The sequence below is a fragment of the Micropterus dolomieu genome, linkage group LG01 (genome assembly GCF_021292245.1).
Source record: "Micropterus dolomieu isolate WLL.071019.BEF.003 ecotype Adirondacks linkage group LG01, ASM2129224v1, whole genome shotgun sequence".
Classification (NCBI taxonomy): Eukaryota; Metazoa; Chordata; class Actinopteri; order Centrarchiformes; family Centrarchidae; genus Micropterus; species Micropterus dolomieu.
This window is the reverse complement of record NC_060150.1, coordinates 36,369,745-36,382,211: the sequence shown is the minus strand read 5'-3', so window position 1 is coordinate 36,382,211 and position 12,467 is coordinate 36,369,745.

Genomic DNA, 12,467 nt, shown 5'->3' with positions numbered 1-12,467 from the left:
GTGGATCGGTTTGACTCCGTGGAATGGATCTCAGCTGCACGATGTTTCCACCTCTTTACCAAAATCTGACCATTTTAGCGGAATTCACTGCCTTTAGCTCCGTGACAACAGTGGATTCAGGCACAGCTCTCTTTTACTCCCAAGTGGATAACACAGCCTCCTACGCTCAGGTGCAGGTGCCAAAAGAACGTGCAGAGATGCGAAACTAGAGGTGTAACTGTAACGGAGCATAGCTGGAAGCTGATTGGTCAGCTCACTGCATCCTACAGTTCACCCATTTGCTAACTTACAAGTCCATCAAAGATGATGAGAAAAATAAAAGTTAACCCTTACTGACTTGGTCAGACAGCTAAATAGTGTTTCTCATTATTAAGCCTGGGCTACACTTCAGTTAGGCCCTACCAGTGAACCATGCATCCACGGATTTTCATTCAGTGAAGTAGCTACCCTGTATGATAACTTTGAATCTTAATCTGCAATTCATTTCAAAGTATAAATATTTTCTACATAAAAATCAATCTGCGTTTATATGTGTGTGTGTGTGTATATATATATATATATATATATATATATATATTTAAACCCACGATTCCAGAAATATTCCAAAAAGCAAGAAAATACTGATTTGTTAATTCATGTGAACCTTTACTTAACTGACAAAAGTAAAAAGTAAAATGACAAGCAGCACTTGAAATTATATAACAATAATCAAATGTTCTGATGCACTCTTTATTAATCCTTTACAAAATATTCAGCTTCCTCCCAAAGCTGAATATCCTCACATACTCTACAGTAAATGTGTTAATATGCTGTGAATGAAACTCTGCCTATAACATTATTTTAAAAGAATATCATTGTGTATTGTTATGTCAAGAGTCAATGAATTTAGTTATGAGGCTGCAGCCTGGGGGCAGTGAGCAGCTGAAACAGGCTGTGTGATCGCATTTGTAATGGGTATTTCATGAGAACTATCTCCAAACACTGCCATGTAACTAATCTCACTCACTGGGGACCTCTGGTCTCTTGGGTATGGGGTCAGTGGAAGGTAAATGCGGGTGATGCTTTATGATATGTCTGGGGGGTCATGACTTTAAGTGGTTCACCATGTATCTGAACATGATAGTCTTACGTTGAGTGTCCCCTAAGGAACAATCCAAGACATCATGTTCCGTTGATGAGATAGTGCTCCAAACCTGAGATTAGCATAAAAGCTGCATGTGCTGAGACACTGCAGCTCACTCGGATGATGCGTGTGTTTCCCAGTGAGTTCCTTCTGCAAAAGACTTGAATACAATTCACAGAAAGACAAGTGTTTGCCTGAGCTGTTTATTTGAACACTCTCATTCCCACCACACATTAATTAGAAAGGTACAAGGGGATCTTCTTTGCGATGATCCTCCTGTACATCACATTTGCTCAATCTTTCCTCCATTACATGAAAGGTATTGGAAGACTTTCAGATGAAGGTAACTGCTTCCTCCCATATGGACCTGGAGAGAAATGATTGTATGCACATGATATATTTGTGATCTTGTGTTGATGAGCACTGATGATCTTCGGCTGTCAGGGATCTGTTTAGCAACTAACCTTGAGCACTGTCACACTAATTTCAGTCCATACATACTGTATATCTGAGGCTTTCTTTCTTCTCTTTCAGATAAATAATATACCGGTAACTAATTTATTTACCTTGGTGAGATAGTTTTCTCCAGCCACAACCTGACTCCTGTATTTAACTGCTTTGAATTCCACATATGTCTTCCCTGTCCTATTCTCCATGTCATCCTTCACCATGAATGAAATCAAATGTGATGTAAATGCCAACCAGAGAGTTGTTTGCTGAGGTCGTGAAGAATGAATGTATAGACTGAAACTCACCTGACAACAAATAGGCATAGCGTAGGCTACGGTGTCGCCTGACGTGCACCTCCTCAAAAATGTAACTACACGTTGAGTCGACTCGGACCGTAAGCACTGTGATTGGTCGGCTGGGAAGCCTCGAAATGCCGCCGAGCCGACCAGAAGTATCCCGCGCTTTGAAGTAACGTTTACTAGCGGCCAAAACGGCAGCTGTAACACAGTGAATCAATATATTTGAGCATCGCTACCCGAGCGAAATGACTCGTTTCGCTATCAGAATGTGATCCAATCGGTCGACAACATTTTAAAAGGCTACACCAGCCGCACGTATACAGTTTTATCCCCATTTATGTTAGCGGAGGGCTAAACCAGAAGTTAGCCTGCTCGGTCGGCAAAAGTCAACACGGTGGACGCTGCAGTGCTACTGCTGACTAATGTTTGGGGGTGTAATTGCAGAATGACGGAAACACCTACGTACAAGTATAAATGCATGGCTACATGCGTGGCCTACGGCGTAGGTACGCACGTAGACCCTACGCAGAAGTATAAATGGGTCTTAAAAAATGACATTTTTGGTGGAGCTACAGTATGTGGCTATTGTTGCTCATCCTTTGTGAATTACTACCTAATTCCAGGTTACACCCTAAAACATCCCCAAAAAGTTCTTAGTGTAATTCAGATTCTGTCATCTGGGGCGTCTTTAAAGCAGCTATAATCAATACTTTTATATTAACAAATGACCAAATAACTACAAGTATGTGAAAGGTGCTTGCTTGTAGTGACATACACACAGATAATCATTGTACTCTGCAAGTCCCCTCAGCTCTATGGAGCCTTTTCTGCTATGTTGCTTAATGTCTTTAGGATGTGTAAATAGGCAACTGTTTGCTGACAGTGGGTAGAAATTCTGATTCAGAATACATACAAACAGAAGCAGATTACTTTAGCTTTGCATAAAGACTTCAAACAGCAAGTAACAGCTAGCCTAGCTCTGTCCAAAGGTTTGGAAAAATCCCCCATGCAGTGACTTCCTGACTTCCGTTGTATTTAGCAAGACTTCAGAAAGTTACTGACAGAGTGAAGTTGTTTGCTCACTATTGCTTTCGTTATGTTAAGCTAAGCTAACTTGCTTTCTCCCTGCAGCCTGTTCTGCTGCCGCCCTGCTTGTTTGCCTGTGTTTAAATGTTTTTCATTTCATTTCTGTCCTTGCTGGTTCGTTGTTTGTCACTCCACTTTGTGCTCTCCTTGTCCCTCTACTTGTCCGCCTGCCTACCACCACACATTTTGGAATTATTAGTTGATCTGCCTGACTTTCAGGGATTGCGCTGGTAAAAAGAAAAGTTTTTAGTCTTGATTTAAAAGAACTGAGAGTTTTAGCAGACCTGCAGTTTTGTTGTGAGTTTGTTCCAGATATATGGAGCATAAAAACTGAATGCTGCTTCCTCACGTTTAGTTCCGACTCTGGTGACAGAAAGCAGACCTGACCCCAGACGACCTAAGAGGTCTAGATAGTTCATAACAAAGCATAAGATCAGAATGTATTTAGGCCCTAAACCATTCAGTTTTTTATAAACCAAAAGCAGTATTTAGAAATCCATTCTCTAACAGGAAGCCAGTGTAAAGACCTTAGAACTGGAGTAACGTGATCCCCTTTTTGGTCTTAGCGAGGACTCGAGCAGCTGCATTCCGAATCAGCTACAACTGTCTGATGGATTTTTTTGCAAGCCCTGTAAAGACACCGTTACAGTAGTTGAGTCGACAGAAGATAAATGCATGGACATTTTTTCCATGTCCTGCTGAGACATAAGTCCTTTAATCCTTGATATATTCTTCAGGTCTGCATAAATTATGGTAACATATTTAACATATTTTGTTGTTTTCATAGTCTGAGCCAGCATTAGTTATATATAAATATACATATATAAATACAACTAAACATGTAGATGTTAAACAGAAGAGGCCCCACAATAGCGCCTTGGGAAACTCCACAAGTAATTTCTGTTAGCTCAGATGTATAATTACCGAGAGACACAAAGTAGTCCCTGTCCTTTAAGTAGGATTTAAACCAGTTTAGTACTGTGCCAGAAAGTCCCACCCAGTCTGTCAAGTAATATATTGTGGTCAACTGTGTCGAATGCAGCACTGAGATCCAGTAATACTAAGACTGAAATTCTGCCTCTGTCAGTGTTTAAATGAATGTGAAAGAAACCTGAGAGAACAGACATTCTGACAGTTTGTAGGATATCTGAGGCCATGCAGTCTGAAACATTTTTGAAAAGAATATTAAGGCAACAGGAGGATTTCAATGTTGTATAATGTCCTCCAGGTTTTTATGGTTAATAGAATCAAATTGTGTCATGCTGTTTGAATTAATTTTAAGTGGACAGAGACACCACATATCCTGTACCTGAGCCTATTTATGCAGCACTACTGATATTTCAGAACCATGGTCAGCACCATGGATTTTACCAATTTTTTGCTCAAATGTCAGCATCAGCATAAAAAAGTTAGGCAGATTAGACTAGCTGGACAGACAACCAAGGATAGAAGGCAAATGAATATAAACAGTTTGACATTCAGGTATGTTAGATGTCCATGCAGTCACAGCCATAGCATACACAATTGACAACAAACAACAATCATACAAGCAATGTTGGGCAGGCTGTTACTACAATAACCAAGCAGACACCGCGGTCTACAACACAAGCAGCAACAAAGAACATCATCACATTCACAAATCATGAATGTGAAATAACTTACAAATAATCATTTTTATCCACCAGCTGCTGCTTGCAAAATTTAAATGGAAATTGAACCATTGAAGCCTAGATGAAATGTCCAATGTCCATAAACTTGAATGTATTCCCAAACAGTATACAGTAATGAGACATGATCTTGTAGCACCACCATCCTGCTCTCCTTTATCCTCCCAAGCCTTTCAGCCACCTTGTTTTTATCAATGAAAATATCCCTCTCTATAGATAGCAAGGTAAGGTTTGAGAGTCTGGCTTCCTGCATGCATGCCCAGAGATAGTTTTTAAGCAATTCTATTTGGAATTCAAATGTGCTTAACTTGTGAAGTCGGCCATCAGCTTCAGAGGCTGGTGATGTGAGGTTCTATTCTTTAATCCTCTGTGTAGCAGGTAGACTTCTCATCACCTCTTTGGTGGCCTGCTCACGGATGCCCACATGGTATCTGACAGATTTTTAACCTGTTTAATCCCAAATTTTTCCTAGCAATTTGAGTACATGCATTTTACTCCTTAGACTTCCCTAATACCCTTTTTGATTTTATGTTGGTTAAGTTAGTGAAATGTGACTGGTGGGAAACAGCATAGTCAAAATTCACACAAGTTCTTCGATTAGACTAAGCAAGTTAAAGCAATAAAAAACAAACATTAAAAAATGAAATGAAAGCAGGCAGACATAAACTGTGCCTTAGAACAGTGGTTCTCAAAGTGGGGTGTGGGGACCCCCAGGGGTCCTTATGGTGGTTCCCCCCAGGGGTCCTTATGGTGGTTCCAGGGTTTTTTTTCACTATAATTACATCCATAAGTAACACTCCCTGGCGACAGGGAGCTTCCCGGCACGGCTTTCTGCTGTTCTTCCTTGGGGCGGGGTACAGCTTCCTCCGGGACATGCGGTCTGGGGTCCTTTGTGCTTTGGGGGGTCGCGGGGTGCCCTGGCTTCTGGGGGTGGGGGTCTCTGGGCACTGCGCGGGTTGATCCAGTTGCGGTTTGGAGGGCGATTGTCGATGCATCTTGATGCATTGTGCTTTTTCCCTGGGCAGGGTCTCTGAATGGCTGCTGGGTGTTTAGTTTGTGCATTGGAGTCCGGGGGAGGCAATTCCTCTTTGGCTTGGAGGGACCAGATATTTGTCACCAATTGCTTCGTTGGCCTCGGATCCATGCTTCCCCATTTCTCTGTCGGCCAGTTGTTGGACCCCTCTGGATACTGAGGTATATATTTAGTTTTTGGGATGTGCAGTGTGGGTCCGGGGCAGGGATGTGCTCCGGTTTGTTCTGGGCTTGTGCCTGGAGCTCTCTTAGTTCTCAGCCTTAGTTTTTTCCGGCGCTTTGGGGGATGGCGGACTTTTATTGGCGGGTGCACGGTGACCTGCGCAGCGTGTTTGCTGCTAGGCTGGGACTTGCTGCTGGTGTTTCTCTCCACTGGCTTTCGCTGTCGTGTTATTCCGCTCGCTCTCTCTCGTTTGCCCGACCTCGCACGCGGGATTCGCAGGGGGCTGCTGGGCATTGGGTGTTGCCGAGCTCGTGCAGTGTGCGCGTTGGGCTCGTCACTTGTGCATTGGTGTTGATGATTGCGTGGCATTTGGGCATTTTGGTTGTTCGCTGCGCAGTGGTGGGGTGCTGGGTGGGGGGGAGCACTGGTCTATGTTGTGTGCGCGCCGGTCCGGTCGGTCCGGTCGGTCCAGGCGCTGCTCTTCCACGGGTTATGCTTCTTGCGTTCCGTCGGCATTACATTTTCAACTGGCATTTGGGTCGGGGTCTTCCGTGTTTGCATTGCGGTGCATCTGGGAGTCTTTGTTTTTTTATTTATTTATTTATTTTTTTCTTTCTCCCACTCCTATTGGCAACTGGGGTTCTTGTCTGCCTGTTGCTGGGGTAGGTGTGGCACGGTCGTGGCATCCCACTCTCACTAACAACTACATTCATTAACTTTATGCACACACACATGTACACACACACATACAGACACATTCACCCACACGCACACAGACACACACAGTCTCACACATAGACACAAACAAATTTAGGTTGTCCCTGGTAGAATTATTCCTGATGCTTTTCTTTCAGTTACTTATTTAAATTAATTGTTATTATTCCAGCTCTCGTGGCTGTGCTGTGTTGCTTATTTAGTGTGCTTGACTGTTTCTTATTTTCATTTTTCTCTTAGTTGTCTTACTATGTCAGCTGTTTTTTGCTGCTGTTCGGCTGGTTGTCTTTTACTATTATTATTATAATTTTTATTGTTTGTTTTTTTTGGTGTTTGTTGTTGTTTTTCTCCTCCCCAAGCCCCCCTCTCTGTTCTATTGCAGGTTTCGTTGCTTTCTGCAATTGGTGTTTCCCTCCGCTATTCCCTGTTGTCCCCACCTTTCATCCCCCTTCTCTTGCAGGTCTTGTCTTTTCTCTGTGCTGCCTGTTTGTGCCCCCCTATCCCCGTGTCTGCCCCCCTGTCCGGGCCGGTGACAAATCAATACATTATTAAATCAATAATAAAACAGACAAAGGAGTATATTAATACTCTCTTGTTAAAGTAAAATCTGTCTGGCACAATATGGTATCCAGGTCATCATACTCTATACCAGGCTGCTGGGCAGGACAGGTTTAAAAAAATAAATAAATAAATAAAAATCAAGTTCAAGTAAAGACCATAAACTCTTATAACATCTGAGGCGATGGAACAGCTGCATTAAGAGTCAAAATCAATAAAAATGTGTCACAGAGGCACAGAACATAAATGTAATTCCTGTTTTGAACAGTTAAGGAAGCCAAAAAACAACAAAAAATCAAACAAACTAAGAGGTGAGCCAGGGACAGTAAACTAAAGAAACTGACTTTACATCTATACCCGTAGATATTGGGTGAGCTAAGTTTGGTTATTTAATCATAACACATTTTAATATTAGTGTAGCATATTTGGTCACTTTATTCCAAAGGAAACAAGCACACAGGGCAGTTAAAACTCTACATGTCAGAGTGGAAAGGTAAAAAACTCATATCCTATAACCCCATATAATAAAATCTGTGCCCATTTCTTACAGTGATTATCATTTAATTCTTCTTTACTTTGCTTGTTGTTACACTGTTTTCCTTAATGAATTTAAGTCAGTTGTTTTGATTTATATATTTAACAGTAGCAGATTGATATACATTGCTGTAAATGTGCCAGAGTTGGCTAAAAGGCTCATTTTTATCTGCAGTCACTGGACCGATGATGCAATATGAGAACATGAGATTAAACTTGAAATCACTTATAATCCTGGAGATCAATATTAAATAACCACCATCATACCGCACACCATTATCATCTAATGATTAGGGGATCTGGAGAGGAACATTTGTGGCATGCGTGCATGCGTGCATGCGTGCATGCGTGCATGCGTGCGTGTGTGCGTGCCACCACAGCTAATGTCTAATATCAGCTAATATTTTATTGACTGAAGAGATTCTTCTTCATAGCAGTATTCACCTTTTAACAATATGCATTATGACATATTAAGAAATTTCTAAAAAAAGATAAAAACTAGTCTGTGGCAGGCCACATTTTGGCCTTTGGCCCACATGTGGCTCAAAAACTGACATCCACAGAAAAGTTTGGTCTCATCCTGAACCGGAGCATCTGCAGATATATTCCAGGCACGATATGTGATGGATAAATCCAAAACCATCTCAGCTGTAAGTGACAATTTAGTAATATTCAACTCTTCTTTGTTGGGGAGGGGAAGGGAGGTATTTTGTGTGGTGTGTAAAAAATGACAATGTTTAAATTCAGATGTTTTGACTCATCCTGTTTATTGTTTCCTTTCCAGTTAGGTAAACCCTAATACCTAATACTAAAAACCCTAATACAATAACAAAAACAACAAAAACACTTTATTCTACTACTCTCATGCATTCACCCTGGACACACCCCAGATTCCCAAGATACACCTTAGGACTGGTAGACATCTGCACTCTGCTAGTTAAAACATGCAATAAAGTCGATCCAGACAAAATGCTTCTCCTCTGCTGCCAGTAATTGCTCACATTTTCCCATAATTTCATATTGTCCTACATACAGAAATGAGTCTGTCAGATCAAATTTTAATTATTCCTGTTTTTTTTGTGTGACAAGCCAACATGTTGCTCAAAGAGTTCATCACTAACAATTCACTAATTCACTGTCAGTTCGCAAACTCCATGTGTGTATATGTGTACACTGTAAACTGTCACAAGGTTTGGAAAACTGAAAGCCAAACCACAGATAGTCTGTGGAAACATTATCAGTTAAAAACTCAACGTCTAACTCCTGACTTTTTGTTGTTTAATCTATTTGAACTTTGTACATTGCACACTCCAACAGAAACTTCTTCTGAGCTTTTGAGATTTAAAGCTGCAAAACACAATTTTTAAGACAATCTTAAAAGTGTCCTAAAATAATCAGTATTCAATATCCACTCTCTAATTTAAGGGTTGGGTGGCAGCTCAAGAAATTTGTACATGTTTTTTTCTTTTCAAACTACTAAACCTATCTCCCACACCTAAACCTCTTTGACCTCATGCAACACCTTAAGTGCCACAGTGCAGCTGGACGGTCCCCTCTGCATCACAGTCTTCTCAGACACCCCATTCACACCTGGTAGGCTATTAAAATGTGATCTGCTGCTGCTGGTTGCATTGAATGGACTAAATGGAGTTTCTTATTTGTGTTTTAGAGCTGGATTTGCCATAGTAACTTCTGCATTATGGGAGAGGGCAGTTGGGCTGGGAGTTTGCTTTTTTTTTCCCTGACGAAGGAAGAGGGGCCAGAGGGCCAGGCTTTAAGATCCACTAAAACATAATGGTGGTAAAACGTCAGCCTTTGCTTTTCATTTTCTCCAATAGCCTACTATGTAGGCTACATTTGCTGTGAATATGATAAAAATATGGTTATTTACAGTGGATAGAGGGACATGCATTTCCTTGTTTCCAGAAAATTTAAAAGTCCCACAAAAGTCCTGAAAGATAGCACAGTCTACGCATAAGATAAACAAATCATCTGCCAGGACCTCGGGGCCACAGTAGACTACCTTATTGTGCCCTTTGCCTTGTAAACAATAATTACCTTAATGAAGTAGTTCCTCCCCGCCACTACCTGCGTCGAGTAGCTCTTGGCTGTGAAAACATCATAGGTCTTCCCTGCTTTCTGCTTCGCATGAGGCTTCACCTGAGGAACAACGAGGCGAAAGCAACATATAAAATGAAACACAGGCTCCGTTTGCTGTGTGTGAGTAACGTTTTGAGAGAATCCTGGAGATCAATATTAAATGTAAAGGATAACAACTATCATACCACACACCATAATCATCTAATGATTAGGGGATCTGGAGAGGAACATTTGTGATGTGCGTGCATGCGTGCATGTCCCCACAGCTAATGTCTAATATCAGCTATTTATTTTATCTTTTATTAAAGAGATTATTCTTCGTGGCAGTATTCACCTTTTAATAATATGCATTATGGCATATTAGGACATTTCTACAAAAAGAAAAAAAAGCCTTAACTAGTCTGTGGCAGGCCACATTTTAGCCTTTCATGTGGCTCAAAAACTGACATCCACAGAAAAGTTTGGTCTCGTCCTGAACCGGAGCATCTGCAGATATATTCCAGGCACGATATGTGATGGATAAATCCACCACCATCTCAGCTGTAAGTGACAATTTATTAATATTCAACTCTTCTTTGTTGGGGGGGGGGAGGGAGGTATTTTGTGTGGTGTGTAAAAAATGACAATGTTTAAATTCAGATGTTTTGACTCATCCTGTTTATTGTTTCCTTATTAATTTTGTACAGTTAGGTAAACCCTAATACCTAATACTAAAAACCCTAATACAATAACAAAAACAACAAAAACACTTTATTCTACTACTCTCATGCATTCACCCTGGACACACCCCAGATTCCCAAGATACACCTTAGGGCTGGTAGACATCTGCACTCTGCTAGTTAAAACATGCAATAAAATCGATCCAGACAAAATGATTGGTTGTGCAACAAATGCTTCTCCTCTGCTGCCAGTTATTGCTCACATTTTCCCATAATTTCTTATTGTCCTACATACAGAAATGAGTCTGTCAGATCAGATTTTAATTATTCCTGGTTTTTTTGTGTGACAAGCCAACATGTTGCTCAAAGAGTTCATCACTAACAATTCACTAATTCACTGTCGGTTTGCAAACTCCGTGTGTGTATATGTGTACACTGTAAACTGTCACAAGGTTTGGAAAACTGAAAGCCAAACCACAGATAGTCTGTGGAAACATTATCAGTTAAAAACTCAACGTCTAACTCTTGACTTTTTGTCGTTAATCTATTTGAACTTTGTACATTGCACACTCCAACAGAAACTTCTTCTGAGCTTTTGAGATTTAAAGCTGCATTTTTCTGTGCTGCCCCGCCTTAAAACAAATATGCTTTCCACTGGGGGAATAATCCAAGGTAGCCACTTTCATCCATAATAAAAAACACAATTTTAATGACAATCTTAAGAGTGTGCTAAAATAATCAGTATTCAATATCCACTCTCTAATTAAGGGTTGGGTGCCAGCTCAAGAAATTTGTACATGTTTTTTTCTTTTCAAACTACTAAACCTCTCTCTCCCATACCTAAACCTCTTTGACCTCATGCAACACCTTAAGCACCACAGTGCAGCTGGACGGTTCCCTCTGCATCACAGTCTTCTCGGACACCCCATTCACACCTGGTAGGCTATTAAAACGTGATATGCTGCTGCTGGTTGCATTGTGGTGTCCGAACAATAATGCTGCGATGATGTGTTGAGAGGAAACCCGCTTGACACTGTTCTTGATCATAAAAGTTTATTAAATCAAGGAGTTCAGCATCAATTACAAGCTCTGCAGCAGCTTGGAGAGAGACCCAGCCCGATGGCCACTCTGTCTCTCTGTACATCAAACATAGCTTATATAGGATATGTTTAGGTATCTGTTAGGTACCATAGCAGGGTTTGAGTCTATAAAATAAAAGGTCAAACCCATAGTACAGTACTATTCTGAGGTAACAAAACAAGGGGTTAGAAGTCAAATTTTATAGAAGGGTTCAGTCCCTACATAACCACCAATCACTGCTCTCCCCGTAGAAGGTCACTGACCCTCTGTCCTGCTGCTACAGTGCTATTTTGAACTGTTATGAGTCAGATGCATAAATATTGGATACTACAATTGAATGGACTAAAGGGAGTTTCTTATTTGTGTTTTAGAGCTGGATTTGTCATAGTAACTTCTGCATTATGGGAGAGGGCAGTTGGGCTGGGAGTTTTTTTTTTTTTTCCCTGACGAAGGAAGAGGGGCCAGAGGGACAGGCTTTAAGATCCACTAAAACATAATGGTGGTAAAACATCAGCCTTTGCTTTTCATTTTCTCCAATAGTACAGGTGCTGGTCATATCATTAGAATATCATCAAAAAGTTTATTTATTTCAGTAATTCCATTCAAAAAGTGAAACTTGTATAATGTATACATTCATTCCACATAGACTGATATATTTCAAGTGTTCATTCCTTTTAATTTTGATGATTATAACTGACAACTAATGAAAACCCCAAAATCAGTATCTCAGAAAATTAGAATATTGTGAAAAAGTTCAATATTGAAGACACCTGGTGCCACACTCTAATCAGTTAATTAACTCAGAACACCTGCAAAGGCCTTTAAATGGTCTCTCAGTCTAGTTCTGTAGGCTACACAATCATGGGGGAGACTGCTGACTTGACAGCTGTCCAAAAGACGACCATTGACACCTTGCACAAGGAGGGCAAAACACAAAAGGTCATTGCTAAAGAGGCTGGCTGTTCACAGAGCTCTGTGTCCAAGCACATTAATAGAGAGGCG